The sequence below is a fragment of the Gossypium arboreum genome, chromosome 5, assembly GCF_025698485.1.
Source record: "Gossypium arboreum isolate Shixiya-1 chromosome 5, ASM2569848v2, whole genome shotgun sequence".
Classification (NCBI taxonomy): domain Eukaryota; kingdom Viridiplantae; phylum Streptophyta; class Magnoliopsida; order Malvales; family Malvaceae; genus Gossypium; species Gossypium arboreum.
Window position 1 is genome coordinate 88,370,516 of NC_069074.1, and position 6,021 is coordinate 88,376,536.

General features: G+C 30.1%; 1 pseudogene; it reads right to left on the minus strand.

Moving 5' to 3' along the window:
• Positions 1 to 400: 400 nt before the first annotated feature.
• On the minus strand, positions 401 to 3,405 carry LOC108488641 ((+)-delta-cadinene synthase isozyme XC14-like; annotated as a pseudogene).
• Between the last annotated feature and the right edge of the window lie 2,616 nt (positions 3,406 to 6,021).

The following is a 6,021-nucleotide window of genomic DNA, read 5'->3' on the forward strand; positions in this document are numbered from 1 at the left end:
CAAAACTCTCAAAATGAATTATTATACTAACCTATTACCCCACTAATTCCCAAATTCTAATAATTCAAATAAATTAAAATTTTTACGCTAAATTATAGATAAACATTCTCAAAATAATATTATATTAGGAATCAAAATTTTTGGAGTGTTACAATATATCAAAATTTACCTTTTGTTAAGATAAGTTTTCATACATGTTCAATAAATATTTTATGCTTTGAACTTAATCAATTAATTGGATTTTAAATGGTAATTGGTGAATAGATTTTTATATTTCGATCTCAATTATTATATCTATAACTCTTCCTATTTCCATATTACATATTCTTTAATACCAAAGATTAAATAAATAAAAATTAAAATAGAAAATATAACAGAGCAGAACATTCACATCAAAAGGTAGCAAAAAAAATTACTGGATTAATATAAGGCAGTGAGTACAAAGACAATCAATTTGGACTTTCTTTTATATTATAAAACATTATTAATTAGAACTTGGTAACTATTCCTTTCGAGGAAAAAATAATATAATTTTAAAGTGCGATTGGTTCAACGAGCAAGGAAGTTATTCCACCCTTAGCCGCTTTTCCAACATATGTATAGCCATCTCCTTCCCTGTAAAGTACATCCATCACTCTTGCAAGGTTTAGGCTACGATTCAAAACTTCTGTTGGCATTTCTGTTGGTTTGATAAACTCTTGATTCACATCCTTCCAGGCACTCTCAACGTGCTTGTTGAACACATCATATGCCTCTTGTGCTGTTACACCATATTCTTCAATATAACACTCAATTGCTGAGCAATCATCTTCTCTCCTATGCTTGAACTGCAGCCATAATAAAATCAAAATTATTCTCTCACTATATACACTAAAATCTATCAGTTTATTAAACTACATTTGTTTAGTGATGATAAATTACCTTTTGACAATATTACCTCCCTAGTAACCCTAAAATGAAACTTTTTTTTCTTATTCTTCAATTTAAGACTAAACATTTATATATAAATATTAAACTTTAATTGTTTTAGATCATGATAAAAAAACCATCCTTTGATTTCGTTACAAAGACATTCAATTATTGAGTTAAGAGTTTAGTTTCTTGTGATTATATAATATATTATTATACCTTGTGTTCAGCAACATCATCCATAAACCTACAAATAATTGTGGAAGCTTGAATAATCTTAGGGTCATTCGTAGCCCAATTAAAGGTCTCTGGTGTTACGATATCTCCCATCCCAACAAAAGATGTAATAGCAAGAATGGCATAACCACAAGTTCACAAAGCATTAGCCTTAAACTCCTCAAATGATGGTTTGTAGTTTTGAAGAGTCCATTTGGCCTCCACAAGATAAGATTGAGCAAGTCGTATCATCTGAGACAACAAAATTCTATCACTAATATCAAGTCAAATTCGATAATAATATTTAAATGAATATAATGTTATTTAAGTTAATTGTTTATTCAAATGTAAAATTTAGCTAAGTTCTTATCTCTTTTGTATAAAAGAAATGTTTCTTGATGTATATACCGCATTTTTTGCATATTCGACACGATATTGTCTTCCATGCTTAGCCATCAGTTGTTCCATTTCTTCATAAACATCTAATAGTGCTTTGTAGCCCGGTTTCATGTATTCTGGAAGTTGCTCTATGCATTTGATATCCCACCTGAATCCAGCTTCAACGTTATATTCAATCATTCCTCGTAATATATAACTGAATGTTAATCTCTAACTAAATAAATCTAACCTCTCAATTGCATTTGTATAGGGAATGAGCTCATCATATGTTGCATATGAGTCATATGTATCATCCACAATAGATGCCATTGCTATTACTTTTGTCAACATCTTTCTACCAAGTGAATATTGGGGCTCAAAATATACTCCTGAGATCCAAAAATAACCTTCAACCACTCTATCTCTTGCATATAGCAACTTTCTTTGAAAGTCTAAATCCTTCCACCACCTAAAAAATGATGTCATAAAAAACCCCATTAGCACAATGAATCTTCAAAGTTTTTATTAGTTTCTCATTCATGTTATTGAAGAGTAAATTGTTAGATTCTTAATTCAATTGGAAATCTCAAGTTTATATATATATATATATATATATATATATATATCTTTATAAGTAAAATGAAATAGGTGAAAAAGATGAGTCCAAAGTTCATGTCGTCATTTAACTACTGTAATTTAATACGTTTAAGATTCGAATATTAGTATTTGCAACCCGTCTCTTATATTGAGGATGAAGCCTCTTATAAATTGAAAAAAGAAAAAAAAAGTGAAAAAGAAGAAATGGATGAAAAATATTCAAAAACACATACCTACAAATCTCACTTAGCTCTTTCCTATGCAAAAGTTGTAACATGTTGAAATCAATCTTTGCAAACTCCAGCAAAGCCTTATTATGGATTCAATATCTTGGTCTATTGAAAGATAGTGCCTCGCCTCAACCCTTGGCAAGCCTCTTCGGATTGATTGTTTCAAAGCATGAGAAACCTGTTCGGATAAAGGATAATCCAAAGATGCTACTACAAGCCTTAAATGGTTGGTGGTGAAAGAAATTGCTTCATCCAATATATCTTCCCCATGAACCCTTAAATAGGAAGCTTCATAAAGTTCCAACAATCCTGGAACATCGCTTGTCATAGATGACTTAAAGTTCCCTTGCTCATCTTTAAACTTGTTGAATACATCTGCGATCAAATCACCCGAAACAAAGTATCGTTATCAAACATTCCATGCTATTATATAGTCATAAAACTTAAAAGCACTATGTTGTTCCAATAATTACCATACGAAACATTGAATCCATGCTCTCGGAGTAATCGGAATCGAAGAGATGTAGTGTAGATGTCGTTCTCGGCATCGTTGTTGTTATGGTAGATGTTCTCTAGTTCATCTTCGATCTCTTTTGTGAAATGGTAACTCACACCCAGTCTTTGTATTGAATCAATGAAGTTTAACTTTTGGGTTGAATTATTCATTGGTGCCACAATCATCTTCCTCACTTCTTCTTTCAATTGTTGGTGGCGTTGTTCAGTTTCAGCATTGATATCCTGCTCAAAATAATGCAAATGTTATTCATATTGAAACACTAAATAGTTAAACAAATAATATGTTAACATTATATGTCAATATGCTCATATATTCGTATACCTTTTTAGGACAAGTGAGGAAGAGATCTCCCCAAATGCTAGGCTGAAAATCAGCTTTGGGGCGCATTTCATCCTTATTGGAAGTAAGGGGTGATGAAGAAGGCAATTGAGAAACTTGTGAAGCCATTTGGATTGATCAAAAGCAAATATTCAAAAGCTTAGTTTGATGCTTTTTTTTGGTTTGCTCTTCAAATTTGGCACAGAATTTGTGTAAGGATAAGAATGCAATCGTTGCATGTATTTATAGGTTAAAAAAAATGATGGTGATTTTAAGTCAACAAAAGACCACATCAATGCAAGAAACCAATTATAGAACAAAATGCATGTAGGACCCATTGAATGAGATTTGCAAATAGATTAAAAGCAATATTGGTTTGTCTTCTTGTTTGATTCTTTTCATTCAAAGTTGATGTCTTTAAAAAATTAGTAGATAAATGTTTAAAGTGCTACAAAGCAAATATCCTCTATTTATCTTTAAACTTTTAGAGAAATATCATTTTGGTCCTTCCCAGGGCCCCATTTGGAACAAATCGATGTGAATTTCAAGTTATTTATTCTATCTGTTGGATTGGTCAAACGGAATTATTTAATTAAAATATAAATTAAATCTTAAATATAATTTTGATATTAAATATGTTTAAAAAGTAGTAATTTATTAGTTAAATTTGTTTTGTTCCTTCCAGTCGGTCTAGCATGGCTGCAGACTTTAAATATTGAATAAAGGTCCCTGTACTTGTTTATATAGATATGCGTGAATGTGGGAAAGCACGATGATGTGTTGAAGCCCCTATACGTGTACATAGCATGCTCTTGATTTTTGTTCATGACATAATTCAATATACAGATTTTTGCTTATATATGTTCTTCATGTACTTGATTTTATGTTATCATATTTAATATTTATAAAAGGTTATTAAGTTTAAAATTCTAATCTGATCACTTACAGAAAAATAATTTTAATAGAAAAACTCAATATCAAAAATTGGTTTTTTAATCAAATTTCATGTATATTTTGTTATCATTCAACATCAATTCTCAATTTAGTTAGTCAATACAGTTTAGTTTTTCTTTTCCTTTGACATGCTCTTGATTGAATTCATGTCCTCAGTCCACCAGCAGTCTTTATGGCCAATATTTTCATTACTGATACTAATTTCTTAGGACATATCAGTGGAAAGCAAGAATAATACGACTCTATAGTATTTGAAATACTAACTTTTAGTATAATATTTTGAAATTTTACTTAATTAAAAAATTATCATGTTTCTTTTAATCCTTAGTAATCAAATGTATTTTTTACTTGTTAGCATTTTAAAATAAATAAATTTGTTACTTACTCTCTTAGGATTTTAGAATTATTTTTAAAGGGATGAATTTAAAAACTATGAAAAACAGTTATTATTTAAAATTTGTTGCTTTGATGTGACCTAATTTCTTACAATAGCAACAAATGTTATTATCTCGCTTCTTTGATGCTACCAAAACGGAAGTTTGCCTATTTGCCTTACTATTCAAACCAAAATCATTGTCGAGTTTGTCTTTACTCAACAAATGACCCTTCATATCCTCGAATAAGAGTTTGCCTCTGCCATAAATTAAGGTTTCCCTGAAAGACTTGTATGAAGGGGTAAAAAGCACAATAATAGCATAAAAGATCTTCATCATCAATCTTAACCTCAACATTTTTTAAATCATTCAAAAGAGTAATAAATTGACTAATGTGATCTCTAAGAAGCTCACCTTCATTCATGCAAAACGTAAAAAGTCGTTGTTTCAACACTAAACGGTTATCTAGACGCTTAGTCACATAAATAGTTTCTAACCTTTTCCACAAGGCGGATGAGGTTTTCTCCATCAATACCTCCTGTAATATCTTATTCGCGAGGCACAACTGGATTGCAAATAGGACCTTTTCATCAAGCTCTTTCCATTCTATCTAATCTAGATTCTCAGGCTTTTTCCCGGTAACAATCTTTTTCAGGTCGGTCTGAACTAGAATTGCCATTATCTGAACTTTCCACAAATTGAAATTTGTGACACCGTCAAACTTCTCAACATCAAACTTTGTCGTTGGCATCTCTAAACGAGCTGATCTACGAAAATTGAACTAACTCTGATACCACTTGTTGGGAATTGACCCGATTAAGCAATGAATAAGTAAAAATAGCGAAATTTTAATGTGAAAAAACCCCTCCAAAGAGGATAAAAAACTACGGGCAAAGATAATTTTACTATAATGATAAAAGAAAGAAGAGTACAAAAGATAGAGATAAAAAACTAAACCTCAAAACCCAAAAACAAAGAACTTTCAAAACATAAACACAAAATTCTTCAAAAGTGTTATGAGTTCTAATATTTAATGAGTATATTTTCTAAGGTTGTAAAAGAGCCTATTATAGGATAAACTCAAAGGGAAAATAATAATGAAATAACATAGACTAATCAGAGTTCGACTGAAACAAATAAATAGAGTTTAACTATGAGATTATCTCTCAAATTTGACTAAGATATGAGGCATACTCAACATTATATATAATCATCTTTTAAAATTAATAAAACTAATATATATTCTTGTTAAGTTTATAAAATTTTGTTAAATAGGATATGTATGATTATATTGTATTATTGATCATAGTCAAAGACGATATTGGAATGTCTAAGGTGAAGGGGAAAGAAAAAGTGAACGTAAAATAACTATTGCGGTTTGTGCTTCTATAATTCAATTTCAATTTGCTTTCATAGATTAATTAGTCATTATAATCAATATGACTTAAAGACATCTTTCCCCTATCAACTTTGAATAATGGATTTGATTGGTGTATTTGAATTATGTGATAAATGTCTGAAATTGCTT